Raw genomic sequence first — 20,508 nt, forward strand, 5'->3', positions numbered from 1 at the left:
CGCATGCTTCAACAACAACAATAATAATAATAATGTCCGCCTCCGTAGCGTAACGGTTAGTGTTATTAGCTGCCGTCCTCGGGGGCCCGGGTTCGATTCCCGGTACTGCCAGAAATTTAAGAATGGCAGGAGGGCTGGTATGTGGTTGGAATGGTACGTGCAGCTCACCTCCAATGGGGGTGTGCCTAAAAAGAGCTGCACCACCTCAGGATGAGGACACGAGTTTAGTTTATAATAATAATAATAATAATATCCACAGTCTGTTTCCAGTCATTCGACCGTGTAAGGAATGGAATGTATTTCTGTACTGACAGCTTGATGTGATTCAGCCATTGTCGCTGGACAAACTGGGGAGCAGTCTTATGTGACAGGCAGCTGATGAGGTCACGAAAGTGAAACAATAGCCTATGGCTATGATGATGATGATGCTTCTTGTATAAAAGGGCCTAACATCAAGGTCATCAGCCCCTAATGGTACGAAATAATACGAATTGTAACTATAATTTTAAAGCTCAAAATCATCCACTTTTCTTCTTCTTCTTCTTCTTCTTCTTCTTCTGCCGATTTTCCCACATCTGTTCGGTCGTGGGTGCGAACTGTGTCGCACAAGTGGATTTGGCCCTCATTTACGACCGAATGCCCTTCCTGCCGCCAACCCTATATGTAGGGATGTAATCACTATTGCGTATTTCTGTGGTGGTTGCTGGTGCCGTATGTTGTCTGAATATGAAGAAGAAAGTTTTGGGACAAACACAAACACCCAGTCCCCGGATCAGAAGAATGAATCAGAGGTGATTAAAATCCCCGACACAGCCGGGAATCGAACACGGGACCCTCTGAATCGAAGGCCACAATGCTGACCATTCAGGTAATGAGTCGGACTTCTAAACAATCCACTGACCAGAATAAAACATGCTAATAAAGAATGAATAAATGGATATGATTTTAAAACGATCAGTGGATCCTACCCAGAAAATATTATAAACAATAGTATTACTGACTGAGGGACTGCTTCTAAAGCACACTCCTGAATCGAGGATGCTTGATGTCTAAAGGGGTACAATATTTAAGTCAATGGCCTCGCATAATGGTTAATTAGTTAATTAATTAATTAATGGCGCATGGCCTCCGGAGAGGCCTGGTTCGGGTCTTTTTCTCGTAGACGGCCTATTAGGCGACCTGCATGTCTGTGAAGATGAGGGCCCTACTAAGGATGATTTCTAATGCTGAAAACGCCACACACACCCAGCCCCGGGCCATTGGAATTAACCAATTACGGTTTAAATCCCCGATCCAGCCGGGAATCGAACCCGGGCCCTCTGGACCAAAGGCCAGCACGCTAACCATTTACCTATGGATCTGCACCGCATAATGGTACTTATCGCTAGTAATGTAGAACCATGGTAAACGTCATATTGAGGCACTAATCAAAAGTAGCGTAGACTCACGGTGTTCCACACATTATCGTACAACTCACAAGTATTGTACGTCACACAGGTAACGCAGACCTATGGTGTTTCACACATAATGGGGCCACTCATAGGAAACGCAAACCCGTGGTGATCCTCATCTAGGTGTACTACTCACGGGCGCCGGTATTTCCGTGGTGTTCCTCACATAGTGGGCACTAATCACAGGCAACGCAGACCCACAGTGTCGTTCATATAGTGGTATTAATCACAGGCAACGTCCAGACTCGTGGTGTTTCTCACGATGGTACTAATCACGGGTACCGGAAAACCCATACTAATTTACCGACTGTTGCTACAAATCACAAACCTATTGTGTACCTAACATAGTGGTACTACTCACAAGTAAAGGCTACCCATGGTGTTCCCCGCGTGATTCACAAGTAGTTTCATGGTTCTAATACAATTATCCCTTGATCGCCCCTTTTAGTAGCCACTTACGACAGGCAGGGTATACTGTGGGTGTATTCTTCGTCTGCGTTCCCCCACCCACAGGGGGTAGATAGAAAACGAAGGAAAAAGAAGGGATCCGTCAACTCGTAAAATGAAGTAACGGACGATGAAAGGCAAGGCCCACGAAGGACGTGAATATGCAAGACTCCCGAGGCCTCGAATGCTCTAATACCATCGGGGTCAGAAAAGAACAAGTGTTGACCAAGGGTCAGAGAGTGCAAATGAAAGTAAGGAGCCTGGCACAAGTAAGTGGAAGCAATGCCGGAGCTCAGCTAAGAGCACCGTAGTCGCCAACCCACGCTCCCAAATTGAGAGACCCGGGGCCCCTTTTAGTCGCCTGTGGCGACAGGCAGGTGATACCACTTGCTCTGCAGTATCTGTAGGCCATATGGTGGAGAACGACCATCTTGCCATGCAAGGTTCGTAAAGGGCTACATGCACCATGGGGCGAAATGAGCTACTCCGTGTCGTTGGATTCACTGTCCGTGGAGACCACCTCTGAGACAAAATTCCGACACGTCGGCTTCTCTTAAACTCTGTTGGAATTGTACGGACAGCAAGCAAATATCGTTATCATATTTAATCTGGGTCGTCCTCTTACGCTACACATATTACTTAACCTATTGTCTTTCGACACGTCCTCTCTTGATTTTCCCACGGTTCCTCTAAGACATCGTACATCGGTTTCATGCTGTCTCTTCCCTAGGTTAGTCTACAATTCCAACTATCTGATTTCTGCAGTAAGAAAGGCAGGGAATCTAATCCATAGACCCTCAACTTTTTTTCTTTAATAATTTTCCTCTCAGCTTCAATGGTACTAGAGTTATTGTAGAAATATTCTCGCAGGGCAAAATTCCGACATCCCTGCATCACTTAAAACTCAATAGTCACAACAGACATTACAAAGTATTATTATTATTATTATTATTATTGTTATTATTATTATTATTATAACTAAAACAAGTATTAATTGCCTTTAGGAACTTGTAGAATGTCAGAAATTCACATGTACAAGAGTTATTTTATACATAATTAATTTTTTAAATGAGAGACTACACTGAATATCGAATTCTCAAGAGAACAATAACTCCTTAATATTTTGAAACCTATTAGGTCATGTAATGTACATTAGGCACATGTTACATAGATGTACAGGTCAGAGCTAAAATGATACGCCATGACGTTGAATCGAACCAGGAGGTTTGACCTCTGTGTTAACGTACGTATGACACAATTAATGTTCATTACACGTTATAATAACCGGTAGTACAAATATTAAGCTGACTGCATCATCAACCTTCACTAGACTTGGTCAGAATTCAAACTCAAAATAGCAGAAGGCCATTTCTCCTCCGATATATCTATGCAGGCTGTGCAAAAGTATTATAAACTAATAAATGAGTCTTCCACCGCTACCATCTTAAGATTGGGCTGGTTTGAATTGTCTCCTTTTTATGCGACAGTATAATGAGGCATTCAGCCCCGGGTTCAATATCTGTCCCTACAGCAACATACATCAATTCTAGTACAAGAGCTGGTGCGCAATATAGATACAACATGTGGCATAAAGAAGAAGTGCTCGTGGGACAAATCAGATTGCTACATGTATCTTGGGAAAGCTTTCTGACCAAACTGAAGATGTGAAACAGGTTACTTTGTATTCAGATGCGTGTGTTGGTCGGAATCGTAACTTCGATGTCGGGAAATCGTAACGTTGCGATTTCGCTGAAAGCTCCAGAGAACGTCTGTTCGCATATGCAATATTAATTGCTGCCGACCTTGCGATCTTGCCTGTCTCTTACCCGGAAGCCTCGGGTTCGATTCCAGAGACAGGTCGGGATTTGGACCTGGTGAGATAGCGGTACCGGTCTAGAAAGTCAAAATAATGGCCGAAGGGATTCGTCGCCCTGACCATGCGTCACCTCGTAAGCTGCAGGCCTCTTTGCTGAACAGCGGCCGCTTCATAGACCAAGGACCGTTAGCGTTGCAGCTTTTTAGGGGTTGTTTTATTTAATATTAGTCGCTAATATAAAACATGTCCGCAGGAGTGCGATGGAATGTTTACTTTTGGGAGTGAGAAAATAATCACTAGTAGAAGTAAGCTCAACCTACAGTATTTTATGCCGTAGTGTTAAACAGGCATCGTCAATCGAGAGCGAAATGCCTTCGGAGCCAGTTTGCTCCCCGCTCTCGAGGAACAAGAGCAGCTTAGTGAGCAAGTAGGGGAAGAGGTAGGGGAAGTGCATGACGTAGTATGTATTGAAGGCCAGTGGCGCAAGTATAGTACGGCCGGGCTGAGTGGCTCAGACGGTTAAGGCGCTGGCCTTCTAACCCCAACTTGGCATTTTCGACCCTGTCTCAGTCCGGTGGTATTTGAAGGTGCTCAAATACTACAGCCCCGTGTCGGTAGATTTACTGGCACGTGAAAGAACTCCTGCGGGACCAAATTTCGGCACCTAGGCGTCTCCGAAGACCTTAAAAAGTAGTTAGTGGGACGTAAAGCAAATAACATTATTAGTATAGTACGGCCACGGTATGCAACCCGCCTGACTGCTGCTCTCTTGTCACGTGACAAACACTCGTCCCGAGCGGAGCAAGTAACACCGGCTCCCTAGAGCAACTACGTGATGACGTCTGGTGTTAAGCACTGGAAATACTTAAGTTGTGTGTGCATTTGTATATGATGATGCTGGATTTAGGATGTTAAGCTAGTAGTATTTATACCGGGCGAGTTGGCCGAGCGCGTAGAGGCGCGCGGCTGTGAGCTTGCATCCGGGAGATAGTAGGTTCGAATCCCACTATCGGCAGCCCTGAAGATGGTTTTCCGTGGTTTCCCATTTTCACACCAGGCAAATGCTGGGGCTGTACCTTAATTAAGGCCACGGCCGCTTCCTTACAACTCCTAGGCCTTTCCTATCCCATCGTCGCCATAAGACCTATCTGTGTCGGTGCGACGTAAAGCCCCTAGCAAAAAAAAGTAGTATTTATTGTAATATTTTCTTTCCATGGAATTAATTACTGTACTCTTGTTGTTGATGTTGTTGTTGTTGGGTAATTATGTTTTACCTTTACTTCATTATCACACTAATGTAAATGATTATTGCCACCAGGATATTTCCCAATTGCGTTATATTTATTCATAATAATAAAAAACAATCCTGTTCTGAATAGGAAGATGATGTAAAAGACATCACCCAAAGGTACAATTCCATAGTTTTCCTATGACCATGGTTTCCCACTAGCCGTCAATATTGCGCATGTGAGCTAGACGTTGTGTGGCTCTTCCAACGATAATTTTTTTTACAATTGACTTTACGTCGCATCACCACAGGTAGTTTTTATGGTGACGATAGTGTAGGAAAGAGCTGGGAGTGGGAAGGAAGCGACCGTGGCCTTAATTAAGGTACAGCCCCAGCATTTAACTGGTATGACAATAGGAAACCACGGAAATCCATCTTCAGACCTGCCAGTGGGTTTCGACCCCACTATCTCCCGAACGCAAGCTCACAGCTGCGCGCCACTAACCGCATGGCCAACTCGCTCGGTACCAACGATATCATCATAGTACAGCCGAATGCACGGACTCTTCGCCGATATAGATACAGTGGTTTTTACGCTGGTAATGAAATATTACAACGCCTCTACCCCGTCCATGGCCAGACACTTGTTAAGTTCTAGCAATTCCCTTGTGTTGATTCGCAGCCTACCCTTTACGTTAATCGATTTGTCAACTGTGTTTTCTTTTAGAGGAACAATTCACTTTCACAATTCACAATTGGAGGCTATTGGCTCTGTCGAGTATTTAAAAGTAGCCTACCGTTATATGCACAAAATAATAAAAGACATAGTTTTAGAAGTCATCGCTGGATTGGTAGGGATTCTGGTAGCCATGTAAATACAGCTGAGTTTAGTACTACATGATCCTATTGCAGATGGAAGAACTGAAAATAATTGTACTCCTTTCAAAGTGTGAACTCCAGCTCTGAATGGCGCTCTGGTCATCTACGACTCTAAGGAGGAAGTGACTTCATGCAGACATTTATTCCATCCAGTTACGCCACACGACCGGACAAATTATCGTGACGTGTACTCCATTCATAGGAACATGGACAGTAGGTTATGTTGCATAGTTAGATCCTCGCTTCTAGTGCTCACGGTTTTGGGATCAAATTCTGGCAACACCGATATGAATTTAAGGGAACATGAACGTGAGAGACCTGGGTTTGGAAATTAATAGCCCCTTAAAAATGTCTTGTCATGATTATTTTTCACTGTAAACTTCCCACGCATCTACGGGGCACCATATACGCCAGGTTCAGTTTGAAACATGGGCAGGTGTAGAATGCTGGATGCACTTCCCGACAGCATACTTCCGTCCTAAAACCATCCCTTCCGTGTCAACGGGATTCGAATCCGTGCCGCTGGGTTTTGAAACCGAGTAGCTCGACCATACCACAGTGTGCTCTTCGTCATTATCATTATTATTGGTGATGATGATGATGCTTGTTGTTTAAAGATGCCTAAATCTACGTCATCGACGCCTAATGGTACGAGAGGAACCAAAATGGAATGATAATTAAAAATTAAATTTTACTCACTGACTATAATTTGAAAGTTGATGATGAAGGCAATGATAAATTTAAAATAATTAGTGGATGTAATTCGCAATGCCTCATGTTCTCAAAAAATTAGAATCCAATGTGTTAAAATGAATTGTCTTTGGAATGAAATAATACATTTAATAAAATTTTACGCAAAAACATTAAAAATAGACAAAGAGACTAAGATAGAGGCAATAGAATAAAAACGTAGGTAACAATAAAATAAGAATTTAAACAATAGAGAATTCAATTTAAATCGCAATAAAACTAGCGAATATCCCTCATAAAACGAATGACGAATTTTGATGACTGCACTTCATCTCAGAGAATGAGGGAGACGGTACTCGGAAGTTTTAGACATTATTATTATTATTATTATTATTATTATTATTATTATGAGGGGTAAATAGTTGGAACTGCAGCCCAAATGTGGAGCGCAATTAATATAAGGGTATTGGGAATACGTTATTACAAGATATGTATGATTTATAATTCCGTTAAATTTTACAAAAGGCCAGCACAACCGGCTTAACTTTGTGAAGCTCCTGTACCCGGCACATTCGTTCTGCAGACAAACATACGCTCATTTTCTGTTATTGAGTATAGTTTTCTCCAGCGCACGTTTTCTTATAAGACTTGACTCTTTATCAGTCATATATTTGGACAATTTTCAAAGTATGTACAAATTCGTCCATTTTCAGTCATGAAGCCTGCAATATATATATATATATAGACCTACCGGGTGGTTGACCAACCCTTTATTTTTTCGGTGATAAGAAACCCATACAACGCGTGTAACCTATAGATCCTTATTATTTAGTTTCCTGAGCACCAAATAACTTGAAATTTCTACCTTTCCTACTTGTGTGTCATTATTGTTGTCATCACTCCAGATTGATCTAAGGACCTAGCAAAGAAAAAAACTACAATGTAAAATTACGCGCAAAAATACTAAGGACCATTCTACAATCCTCTTCTTTCTTCCTTCTTTTTCTACCGCTTTTTCCCGCACCTGTGGGGTCGCGGGTGCGAACTGCATCGCACATGTGGATTTGTCCCTATTTTATGGCCGGATGCCCTTCCTGACGCCAACCCTACATGGAGGGATATAATCAATATTGCGTGTTTCTGTGGTGGTTGGTAGTGTGGTATGTTGTCTGAATATGATGAGGAGAGTGTTGGGACAGACAAACACACCCAGTCCCGAGCCAGAAGAATTAATCGGAAGCGAATAAAATCCCCGACCCTTCCGGGATTCGAACCCGGGACCCTCTGAACCGAAGGCCAGTACGCTGACCATTCAGCCAACGAGTCAAGGACCATTCTAAAATATATGTCTCTTTACAATTTGTTTTACGGCCGTGGCGTTAATTAAGGTACAACCCCAGCATTTGTCTGGAGGGAAAATGGGAAAGCACGGAAAACCATCTTCGCGGCTGTCGACAGTGGGGCTCGAACCCACTATCTCCCGGATACTAGCTCACAGCTGCGCGGCCTTAACCGCACGGCCAACTCGCCTAGTAAAATATGACTTATTGCGCTTTGTAATAACAAAGTTCCCCTTAATACGATAGAATTAATAGGTTATGCCACGTGCTCTGTAATGTAAATAAGTTAAATGAACACTGTAACCCATCATTGGAGACTTCGACACGGATATTAACTAACTTTCGAGGTGGAACGGCCATACTTAAGTAGTAATCCTTTAGCGAGCGTCGTGTTGGTGGCCTTTGTGGCTGAGTCAGTTAAGCGCCGTTGACACAAGGTGTCTGGATATAGGTAATGTAGTAGTTCGATTCCAAACTTATGCATGGTTTTTAACTTTTTTTATCAACTGACCATGCCCCTTTTTAAAAGACATACTCGTACAATGTTTATGCACAACTAGAAGGTCACATCACAGTACGTATTCATTCATTCTCTCACTCACGGTGTATTCCAGTTACGACTACGTTGATATTGTGCTCATTTATGGGGAAACGGCAGAACGCAGTCTAGTCGTAACGTCTCTATCACGAGCAATTTCCTGACAGAAGACTACCGACTACCAGTACGTTCCGAAAACTTTAACGAAGATTGCGGTCAACTTGGACACATGGAAGGATACCTTCCGTTAGAGATGCTCCTATAACATCTGGTTCAAATGAAGAGGCTGTTTTGGACGCTGTCAACAATGACCTTCATATTAGCACACGGACACATGCGCAACGGACAAACATCAGCCGGTCATCATTCATGCGTATACTGCATAAAAATAAATTTCACCCATGCAATCTGCGGTTACATCAGCAACTCCACGGACGTGATTCCGATGCTAGAGTAACATACTGCCAATGGCATTACACAGTGTGGCCAATAATGCAGCCTTTTTGCCATGAGTCCTGTTTTCATACGAATCACTATTTCACAACAATGGTGTCGCGAATCGGCAAAATATGCGGTATTTGAGCGCGGAAAATCTCCATTGGGTAAGACAGGGCCCATTTCAAGTGCTGTGGGGAGTAAATATCTGATGTGGGTCCTGGGTCACTATCGCATCGGACCATATTTCTTCGACAGAAATCTGACGGGATCACGCTACTTTCATTTCATGAAAATAAAATCCACAGCTGTTGCAGAAAGTGACACTGCGCGAGCGATTACGAATGTGGTTTCAACAGGACGGGGCTCCACCTCACGTATCAGTAGTCGTCTGGAACCATCTTCATGCTTCAAATCCAAATAAATGTATAAGAATGGCAGGACCCATTCACTGGCCCGCCAGATCACCCGATCTAACGCCTCATGACTTCTTCTTGCGGTGTCACTTAAAGCAGGTAGTGTATGCACAGGTGGCTGAAGATCCTTGTCACTTTCACTAACTGATCAAAGAGGCACGCAAAGCTGTTGCACCTGACATGTTACAACGTGCAAGAACGTCGTTCCGAAATCTGCATAAACGAAGGTGGTCAATATTTCGAACACTTGTTACACTGAATATGCAGGGTACCCTATTTCCTACCTACATACCATCATGTCGTAGTCCAGACTAGCTACGTAATACCGGATAAAAACGGCCATTTTCAGGACCAAATAAAAATTCACATTTTGGAACAGGATGATATGCAGCGATATTGCACGATATTGCAGTCACTGTGATCACCGTTAATCGAAAACCAAAAGAAGTGTACATGTCCGTGAATCGAACCTACTACCATACGGCTTAGCTGATGCAAGAGCAGTGATGCGGAATTTATCCACCTTACCTACCGCGAACCGTGGTGCATAGGTAGCACGTTGTAGTCCTTATAGACACTTCCTGTTCAAACATAAGATAGTGTTATTCGCAGCTGTGATCGTTTTACGCATTCATTATAGTTTAAGTAATAGGAATAACACTACCGCTAATGACTGATACCATATACGCCTGTATTGTATTACGACATAGTTGTACTAAGGCCATAAAGAAGCAGGTACTAATGTTTCGGGGATGACTAATATACGCGTTAAGTTGGGTTAAAAACCTCCGGTAGAAAATAAGGGGCTGGTTAACCACCCGGTATATGTTTAGATTTCTAGTTTAATTTTTCTGGTGTTTTCTGAAAGACATCATTAAGGAAAATCAAACTACATCCCATTCGTCTCTGCGCTATATTTACACGTCAAGTTACAACGTCCGGTAACTGACTTTTAACCATCAAAAATATTAACTTAGCAAACTATCCTGCGTATTACGTCAGCTGTCCAAATCTCGTCTTGTGCATTCATCCTTCTACTCTTCTCCAGCTGCATGACTGAATGGTTAGCGTGCTAGCCTATGGTTCAAGGAGTCCAGGGTTCGATTTCCTACTAGGTTGGTTGTTGGGTTGGGTTGGGTTGGGTTGGGTTGGGTTGGGTTGGGTTGGGTTGGGTTGGTTACATAAGTAGATGGGGTGGCTTAAAGAATATGACCACTCACACTCATTACTCATTATTCTTAAAGTACCTTCGACTGTCCAGCACACTGAGGGAAGATAATAAAATAAAATAAATAAATGGCAGTAAGTTAAATAATGTATTGTTAAATAACACAAGGTAATCGGCAGAGCCACATAAACTACGAATCACGTGTACTGCTGCAGCTTGGAACGGAAGATTCAATTCCACCAACGTAAACAATTTATATTAAAATTCACAAAATTCACCTCGTGCTAACCTCTATAAATGCCGGGCTGAGTGGCTCAGACGGTTAAGGCGCTGGCCTTCTAACCCCAACTTGGCAGGTTCGATCCTGGCTCAGTCCGGTGGTATTTGAAGGTGCTCAAATACGACAGCCCCGTGTCGGTAGATTTACTGGCACGTAAAAGAACTCCTGCGGGACTAAATTCCGGCACCTCGGCGTCTCCGAAGACCTTAAAAAAGTAGTTAGTGGGACGTAAAACAAATAACATTATTACCTCTATAAATATAGAATTAATTAAAATAACATTCTAAAATGAAAATTGATTTTTTTGCTATTGGCTTTACGTCGCACCGACACAGATAGGTCTTATGTCGACGATGGGACAGGAAAGGGCTAGGACTGGGAAGGATGGTTTCTCTGGTTTCACATTTCCACATCAGGCAAATCCTGGGGCTGAACATTAATTAAGGCCACGGCCGCTTCCTTCCGACTCATAGGCTTTTCCTAACCCACCGTCGCCGTAAGACCTACCTGTGACAGCGCGAAGTAAAGCAAATTTTATTATGAATAATGTTATTATTATTATTATTATTAAGTAAGTCTCCTCGGATGAATGATCAGTAATTTTCGACTCAGAGGGTCCTGGGCTCCATTATCCGGCTGGACCCTAGATTTTGGCCGTGTCTGGTTAATTCTTTTTTTTTTTTTTTTTTTTTTGTTTTGCTAGTTGCTTTACGTCGCACCGACACAGATAGGTTTTACGGCGACGATGGGACAGAAAAGGGCTGGGAGTGGGAAGGAAGCGATCGTGGCCTTAATTAAGGTACAGCCCCGGCATTTGCCTGATGTGAAAATGGGAAACCACGGAAAACCATTTTCAGGGCTGCCGACAGTGGGATTCGAACCTACTATCCCCCGAATACTGGATACTGGCCGCACTTAAGCGACTGCAGCTATCGAGCTCGGTGTTAATTCCCTTGGCTTGGGGACTGGGTGTTTGTGTTCTCCTTAATACATATCTTTGTTTATATATACCACAACACATTGCCAACAACTACACAAACATGCGATGATGAATAAACTCCTCCACATAGGTTTGGCGTCAGCAAAGTTATCCGGCGGTGACGACAGGGCTTAATTATGTAGCGCCAACCTCAAGTATTGGCAAAAGGTCAGGATTGATAATTATGAATACAATAATAATAATAATAATAATAATAATAATAATAATAATAATAATAATAATAATAATAATAGTAATTGTTACCGTGTTTTTTGGTAGGTAGGCGTGAAAGAAGGTGCTGGGTGGTGAATGGATCTCAAGCTACTAAAGAGAAATTAATTTCAAAATTTAACAAGGTTATATTTTCTTTTCAAAACAAAGATATAACAAGCATGGCAGGTACAATGTAGCAAATCAACGGGGAGTCACAATATTTACAGGATTTGGGCTTCGAGCCCCGAAAACACAATGCTTGGGCAATCAGCCCAGTTTTACCTCAAAGACACTAGATTCAACAGAGGGGCAGAAAACCCCATTCATACCTCAGAGCCCTTGCTCCAAATTACACTAAAAAGCCTCCACGAGGCATATGACACTTCATTTTCAAAAGAGCGATCCGCTCTTAAAATTTAAGCCTCTCAAAGGCCACACCAAACTCTACCTTCAAGCTGTCCTCTAAGGACGTATTCACAGGGGTAAAATACCCAACCTACAGAGGTCTATTACATGAAAAGCAGGTTGATTACATGACCTCTAAAATCACAATTTGAGAGGAGGCGAACTTGCACTCCTTAATACACTTTGTTTCTAAGACCTACGTTGGCTCTTAGGCCGCTGATGCAAGGGCTAATCCCATACTACTGAGGTGACTTAAGAAAACACAAACTTACATTACATTACTGAAGAATAGGTTGCGAAAAATAAGTTCACCTCAAAACAGTGTGAGTGGGAGCTCGAGAGGGTTAAGCACTCTCTATCCCGATATGTAGTTTGAAAGATAGAATAGATACCAGTTGCTTTTACATTTGAAAGGAAAGTTACATGGTGGAAGACCTAGAACCCGCCGCGAGAGTTAAACCGCCAACTCTAGCTAGAAAAGATGTTATTAAGAGGCCATTACCTGAAGTTGAACAGCTGGAGAAGAAAGAGGCGCTTCCCGCCTCCTGCTATGTACTTTACACACTGAGAGATGGAACAAAAGTGGCCTGGAGACCCTAAAATCAGCAGTTTAAATACCCTCGCAGAAGATTCTAGTCGTTAGGGGAAAGAAAACACCCTCCCTCAAACTTTTTATTGGTTCGGGAAAAGAAACCCCTACATAGAGGAAAAAGAAACACATTATTGGTGGAAAATTAATTAAAGAAATTCGGGATTGGCTAGATCCAAACTAGGGGGAAAAAGAGGGGTATACAGCCAACTTAAACAATGATAGAAGGAAATTTAACAAAGAACAAACTCTTGAAATAAAAATTTCTCCAACAAAATAGTTCTTTGACTCCGCACTAGGTCGCACTATTGTTGATCTTCAGTAGTGTCCTCTAGAAGAGAAAGTTCACACTTCTTACTTCAAGCGAAACAAAAACACATCAAAAGTGACACAGTTCAAAAACTCAAAATTTTCCACGTGGTGACATCTTCTGAGAAAGTAGAGAATTAATAGAATAGATAAAGTTCAACCTTCCTCCAGAAGAGGAGTTTCAACTGGCGCAACTTTTAAATAAATGGTGTAGAGGTGTACCGCCCGGTACAGACCTCCCCCCCCCAAAAGTTCCTCCAGGGGTTACACATGAAATCAGTTTGAAACAAAGTCCAAGTAATGATGTTGATACGAAGATAGATAGCAGAAGCATTTACAAGATTTCTTAATTCAGTTTCAAAATGTTGTTGTTGCAGGTGAATGAAAGTCTTTATGTTTGTAGAATTTGAATTTCTGAAGATAAGCTTTTAATACTTAAAAGTGAAGGAAAAATTTGCAATGTCCATCAGATATTGCTGTTGAATTCCCAAATGTAGTTATCTCTTATAGTAACTATCCATGTAGTTGATGTTGATGAAGTTGGATGGCCGGACCGGCCGTTGCAGCTTGCGTCCAACAGGAGGCCGCTCGGACCCCTCAAGTACCCTGAGATACCGCTCGCCCGCACTATGAGGGGAGCAGAGGTGTTGAAGTACGCCGCGCCCGCGGTGAACAGATACAGGCTGCGGGCATGTAGCAGGTCGTGCGCCGCACATCAGCCTTGGCCGGGAGGTGAGCTCCGGCTCGCCGTGCACATGTCGTCCTCGCTGGAGAGGAGGGGGCCCATCCCCCTCCCCAGTCGCTGCACGGCGCTGCGCGGCTGCGGGGGCGCTGAAACATTAAAGCTAGGCGGCAGAATTGTGTTGGACAATCATTTTCTTTGAGGGTACAGGCTTGTGGAGAGGTTGAGGGGCCAGCGGCGTGTAGATATCCATGGCATTTACTTTTATGAAGCCACAGTGTAAGGTGGAGCAGGAGACGGGAGCGTGGTAATGGCCGTGGCAAGGACAGGATGGCAGTTTAACGGATCGGGGTGGGTTTTACAAAAGGCTTACATCTAAAACCAAAATGTTACAGAAGGGGCAGAATGCCTTAAAAGTGAAACTCAAAAAAATATAACCTTCATATCCTTTCAAAATAATATGAAGCAAGTTAACACAAAATTACACCGGTTTCACCTGGGACAGGTGAACTCTAAATATCCTCTCGGTGGCTGGATTACTTAACAATAAGGTAACCGGTGTTAGAAAATCGAGAATGATACAAGGCCCCTGAAATCTGGGGGCAAGCTTGCCCGCGGGAACAAAATTTTTGACCATTACTTGGTCACCTACCTTTAAAGGGGTGGGTCTCCGTCCACGATCATACCTTTCCCTAACCTTTTCATGAGACACTTTAAGATTGGCTTTAGCCTTCTTCCAAAGATCTTTAATGTTATCCGGATCTATTGTCTCGGGGAGAATGTCATTCAAAGACCAGAGGTTAGAGAGCGGCGAGTTGGGAACAAACTTGAACATCAAAGAAGTTGGAGTAAACTCGTGAGATTCATGAACCGCCGAATTCAAAGCAAAAGCAATCCAATGCAGGGACGTGTCCCACCTGGAAGGATCTTCATGATGATAGGCAATGAGTGCGGACCTGAGATTACGGTTAACCCGTTCAGCCAGAGATGGTTGAGGGTAATAAGCAGAAGTAGTTACATGAGAGATGGACAAGTCAAAGCAGAATTTACAAAATAAATTTGATGTGAACGCCTTAGCATTATCAGATACAATATATTGGCACGGACCAAAAGAAGCAAAAATAGAATTTAGGCAAGTAATGGTGGACTGAGCGGTAGCCAGCTTAGTCGGAAATAACCAAGAAAATCTAGTAAAGCCATCTACGCACACAAAGATGAACTTGTTAGCATTACCCTTTGACTGGGGGAAGGGTCCTACATAATCGATATACAGGCGTTCCATGGGGCGCGACGCTTGATGCGAAGACAAAAGGCCTACCTTGGTGGACATGGTGGGTTTACTAAGCAAACAAGATTTACAAGCTTTTACAAGTTCACGGATTTCACCGTCCATACCTTTCCAAATGAACATTTCACGAATTTTTTCACGGGTTTTAAAGATTCCAAGATGCCCTCCTAATGGGGTCTCATGATAATACTTGAAGATCATAGGCACAAGAACCGCTGGCACGACAACCTTCATCATCTTATCATGCCTCGATGGGCAACATAGAACACCATTCCTTAGAACATAAGGGACAGCATGTTCCCCAGAAGAAAGGGTTTCCATTATCGGAGCCAGCGTCGGATCTTCACGTTGGTATTTCTCAATATCCCTAAAAAGCATGGGAGCATCTGTTAAGATGGCATTAACACCAGATAGTATGGACTCAGAAGGTGATGAACTGTCGACCGGTTCGTGGGTCTCTACGTCGTTATGAAACATACGGCTGAGTCCATCGGCAACAACATTTTCAGTACCTCTGATATGCCGTACATCGAATTGGAAGGCAGAAATACGGATGGCCCAACGGGCTATACGACCTGTACGACGCGGCCTACCTAAGACCCAGCTTAAGGCTTGATTATCTGTCTCCAGATCGAATTTGACGTGTTCCAGATAGAGACGGAACTTTTCTAAGGCGAATAAGACTGCCAAACCTTCAAGCTCATATATGGAGTACTTGGCTTCTTGAGCCGATAGAGTCCTAGATGCATAGGCGATGGGACGCCTCCCTAGTTCAGTCTCTTGAAGAAGGACTGCAGCTACAGCTGACGACGACGCGTCCGTTTGGACGATGAATTTCTTCGAGAAATCAGGCATAGCAAGTACAGGGGCATTACAGAGAGCTAATTTAAGATCTTCGAAAGCGGCTTGTTGAGAAGGTCCCCACTCGAATTTGATGCCTTTCCTACGAAGAAGGTTTAAGGGCGCCGCTCTATTAGCGAAGTTAGGAATAAACTTCCTGAAGAAATTCACCATACCAATGAATCTAGCGATACCTTTGATGTCCTTAGGAGGTTTAAAATCACGGATGGCCTGTGTTCTAGAATGATCGACAGCTACACCATCAGGTGACACAATATGCCCTAGGAATGACATAGAGGGCTTAGCAAAGGCAACCTTGGACAACTTAACAGTTAACCCAGCCTTACGAAGGCGATTGAGAACTTCTCGCAGATGATCTAGATGTTCTTCAAAGGTCTCTGAAAATACAACGACATCATCTAAGTAGTGATATAAGTACTCAAATTTGATGTCAGAAAAGACCCTATCTAGTAGCCTAGTGAGCACAGCTGCCCCCGTGGGGAGCCCGAAAGGCACGCGGTTGTATTCATATAAATTCCAGTCCGTGGCAAACGCTGTAAGATGTTTAGATTCTTCGGCAAGGGGAATTTGATTATAGGCCTGATTCAAGTCCAAGATGGTGAAGAACTTGGCCTTACGAAACCATGAAAAGCAAGAATGAAGGTCGGGAAGGGGCACAGATTGCAACACCACCTTCCGATTGAGAGCCCTGTAATCAATGACAGGCCTGAAGCCTCCTTGGGGTTTCGGGACTAGAAAAATAGGCGAAGAATACGCTGACTTAGAGGGCCTAATAATACCATCCTTCAACATCTGATCGATGATTTCTTTCAGAGCCTTCATTTTAGGTGGAGATAGCCTATACGGTGGAAAACGGACAGGAATAGAATCCGTGACCTCAATTTTGTATTCAATAAGGTCAGTAACACCAAGAGTATCAGAGAACACCTCGGGAAACGACTGACACAGTTTCCGAATACTATCAGCCTGCTCCTCAGGTAGATGTCTAAGGTCTAACAACATCTCATCCTGGGTAGGCGAAATAGATGAACATGATACAGAATTACACTTTAACAAGGGAATTCTACAATTGGACGCAAATTTGAATGTGCACGACCTACTCTGGAGATCGAGCACAAGACCAGTGTGAGAAATGAAGTCCGCTCCCAATATGATGGGGCAAGACAAACGCTTGGCCACAAACAATTTGATCTTCCATGTAAATTTAAAAACCCGAATTTTGACATGTAAGGAACCTAGAATTTCTAATGGAGATGAATTAGCCGAAACATATTTAACAGGAGATGAGTCATAGTCAGGGAGTTTACAAACAGATTTCAATTTAGAATACCAATCAGCCGAAATAATGGAACAAACACTGCCTGAATCTAAGAGAGCTGTTATAGGCTCGTTATTTACCTCAATCTTAAGAAAAGGAACAGGTGCGGGGGTATCCGCCGCAATCCTAAGACATTCTTTAGGGCATTCAAAAGATGAACTTGAAGGCTGATCGTTCTCTGCATTTACAATCTGTTTACTAGGGGCTGAGTCTCGGGAAGATGGATTAGTCGGCTCAGCCGACGCCACTAGTCACTTTTTATTATTGGCATAGCTGGAATTTGCACCAGAAGTTGAGCAGGAGGGGGTGCTATTTGAGTTTGGGCAATTCTTGGCGATATGTGAGAAGGCCCCACACTTAAAACAGCCTTGTGATGACCCTGCTCCATTCCTTGTCCCACTTGACTTGATCAGAGGACACTTATTCCGCAGATGGTCAGGCGACCCGCAAGCATAACATTTACGGGGATTGACTGGTCGGCGAGGTGGAGGCCGAGTGTTACTAAAGGAAGGCGGGGGTTCTTTCGCGACACGCAAAGAATCGGCGTATCTAACTCCTTCCGCTGAGACTGCCAATGCTTCAAGTTCCGAGAACGTTTGCGGGCACGCCGCGAAACACAAATATGACCTATAGGATGGTGAAATACCTTCCACAATAGCTTGTACAATTTGATCCTCAGGGAAGTGAAGAGCAAACACCCTAGTATAAAACTTAATATCTTGGATGAAGTCTGCCAGGTTTTCATCCAAGCGCTGTACCCGATAATAGTATTTCTGAATAAGGGAGGACCTGGCCCTAGCCGGGATGAAGTTAGCTAGCAAATGGGCATGGAAATCCTCAATAGAAGATTGCTCAGCGATGGCTCTAACTATTTTATCAGAGAGAATACCAATAGCATACGGATAGATAATTTGCAAAATTTGACATGGGGAAAGAGAAAACACAAGGGCATGATCCTGAAATTCCACTAGAAATCTTAAAAATGAAATTACGTCACTGGTGGTATTAACGGAAAACTTGGATATACCTCTGAGCAACATTGCCAATGGATGAGGCAAGCTGCTAAACCCGGGCGACATAGTAGGTAAAGGTTTCAATGGCAAGGAAGTTAATTCAGCACGTACATTGTTCAACGATGTGCGGCGTTCAGACTCGTTGTCTAATGGGGCAGAGATAGTTTGAGCAGCAACGGTTATCCTATTGCCTTCTCCCTTAGCAGGTTCTTCCTCACTACTTACATTCACAACGGTGGGCTGATCAGATTTGGGAGGAACTTCCCCAGTTAACAATTGAGTGACTTTACTAGACAATTCGGAGATAGTTTCAAGGAGCGTATTAGCTTGCTTCCTCTGAACGTCATTCACCTTCAGAGACAACAGATCATTAACTCTATTTGAAAAGTGATATAGCCTGCCTTGCACACGCTTAATTTGATTAGGAGACGGATCGTTTTCATCAAAAAAGCTGACTACAGATGCTAGCCCAGTAATATTCTCGACGATCGTGGAAAGAGACTCATCAATTTCTTTCTCTCCCAAATTGGGGATGGAAATGGGCAAATCAAGGGACTCTCTAAGCTTGTTGGTGTCGATTGCAACCGTGCCTCCAGATTGCACATTTCTGATAGTTAACTCGTATATCAACTCCTCTTTGCGCAAATAGTTAAGGAGGAGAACATCGCGAGGGCCGGGCATGATGACAGAACAATTTTGAAAAACTCAAAAAAAATTCCAGCAACTGAGACAATTGTTAGAGTTCGAATCAAAGCAATGTTTAGCCGTCAAAAGGGGCTAAATTGAGACCCATTCAACCACGCTCTGCTACCACTTGTTACCGTGTTTTTGTGGTAGGTAGGCGTGAAAGAAGGTGCTGGGTGGTGAATGGATCTCAAGCTACTAAAGAGAAATTAATTTCAAAATTTAACAAGGTTATATTTTCTTTTCAAAACAAAGATATAACAAGCATGGCAGGTACAATGTAGCAAATCAACGGGGAGTCACAATATTTACAGGATTTGGGCTTCGAGCCCCGAAAACACAATGCTTGGGCAATCAGCCCAGTTTTACCTCAAAGACACTAGATTCAACAGAGGGGCAGAAAACCCCATTCATACCTCAGAGCCCTTGCTCCAAATTACACTAAAAAGCCTCCACGAGGCATATGACACTTCATTTTCAAAAGAGCGATCCGCTCTTAAAATTCAAGCCTCTCAAAGGCCACACCAAACTCTACCTTCAAGCTGTCCTCTAAGGACGTATTCACAGGGGTAAAATACCCAACCTACAGAGGTCTATTACATGAAAAGCAGGTTGATTACATGACCTCTAAAATCACAATTTGAGAGGAGGCGAACTTGCACTCCTTAATACACTTTGTTTCTAAGACCTACGTTGGCTCTTAGGCCGCTGATGCAAGGGCTAATCCCATACTACTGAGGTGACTTAAGAAAACACAAACTTACATTACATTACTGAAGAATAGGTTGCGAAAAATAAGTTCACCTCAAAACAGTGTGAGTGGGAGCTCGAGAGGGTTAAGCACTCTCTATCCCGATATGTAGTTTGAAAGATAGAATAGATACCAGTTGCTTTTACATTTGAAAGGAAAGTTACATGGTGGAAGACCTAGAACCCGCCGCGAGAGTTAAACTGCCAACTCTAGCTAGAAAAGATGTTATTAAGAGGCCATTACCTGAAGTTGAACAGCTGGAGAAGAAAGAGGCGCTTCCCGCCTCCTGCTATGTACTTTACACACTGAGAGATGGAACAAAAGTGGCCTGGAGACCCTAAAATCAGCAGTTTAAATACCCTCGCAGAAGATTCTAGTCGTTAGGGGAAAGAAAACACCCTCCCTCAAACTTTTTATTGGTTCGGGAAAAGAAACCCCTACATAGAGGAAAAAGAAACACATTATTGGTGGAAAATTAATTAAAGAAATTCGGGATTGGCTAGATCCAAACTAGGGGGAAAAAGAGGGGTATACAGCCAACTTAAACAATGATAGAAGGAAATTTAACAAAGAACAAACTCTTGAAATAAAAATTTCTCCAACAAAATAGTTCTTTGACTCCGCACTAGGTCGCACTATTGTTGATCTTCAGTAGTGTCCTCTAGAAGAGAAAGTTCACACTTCTTACTTCAAGCGAAACAAAAACACATCAAAAGTGACACAGTTCA

The sequence above is a fragment of the Anabrus simplex genome, chromosome 2 (genome assembly GCF_040414725.1).
Source record: "Anabrus simplex isolate iqAnaSimp1 chromosome 2, ASM4041472v1, whole genome shotgun sequence".
NCBI classification, from domain to species: domain Eukaryota; kingdom Metazoa; phylum Arthropoda; class Insecta; order Orthoptera; family Tettigoniidae; genus Anabrus; species Anabrus simplex.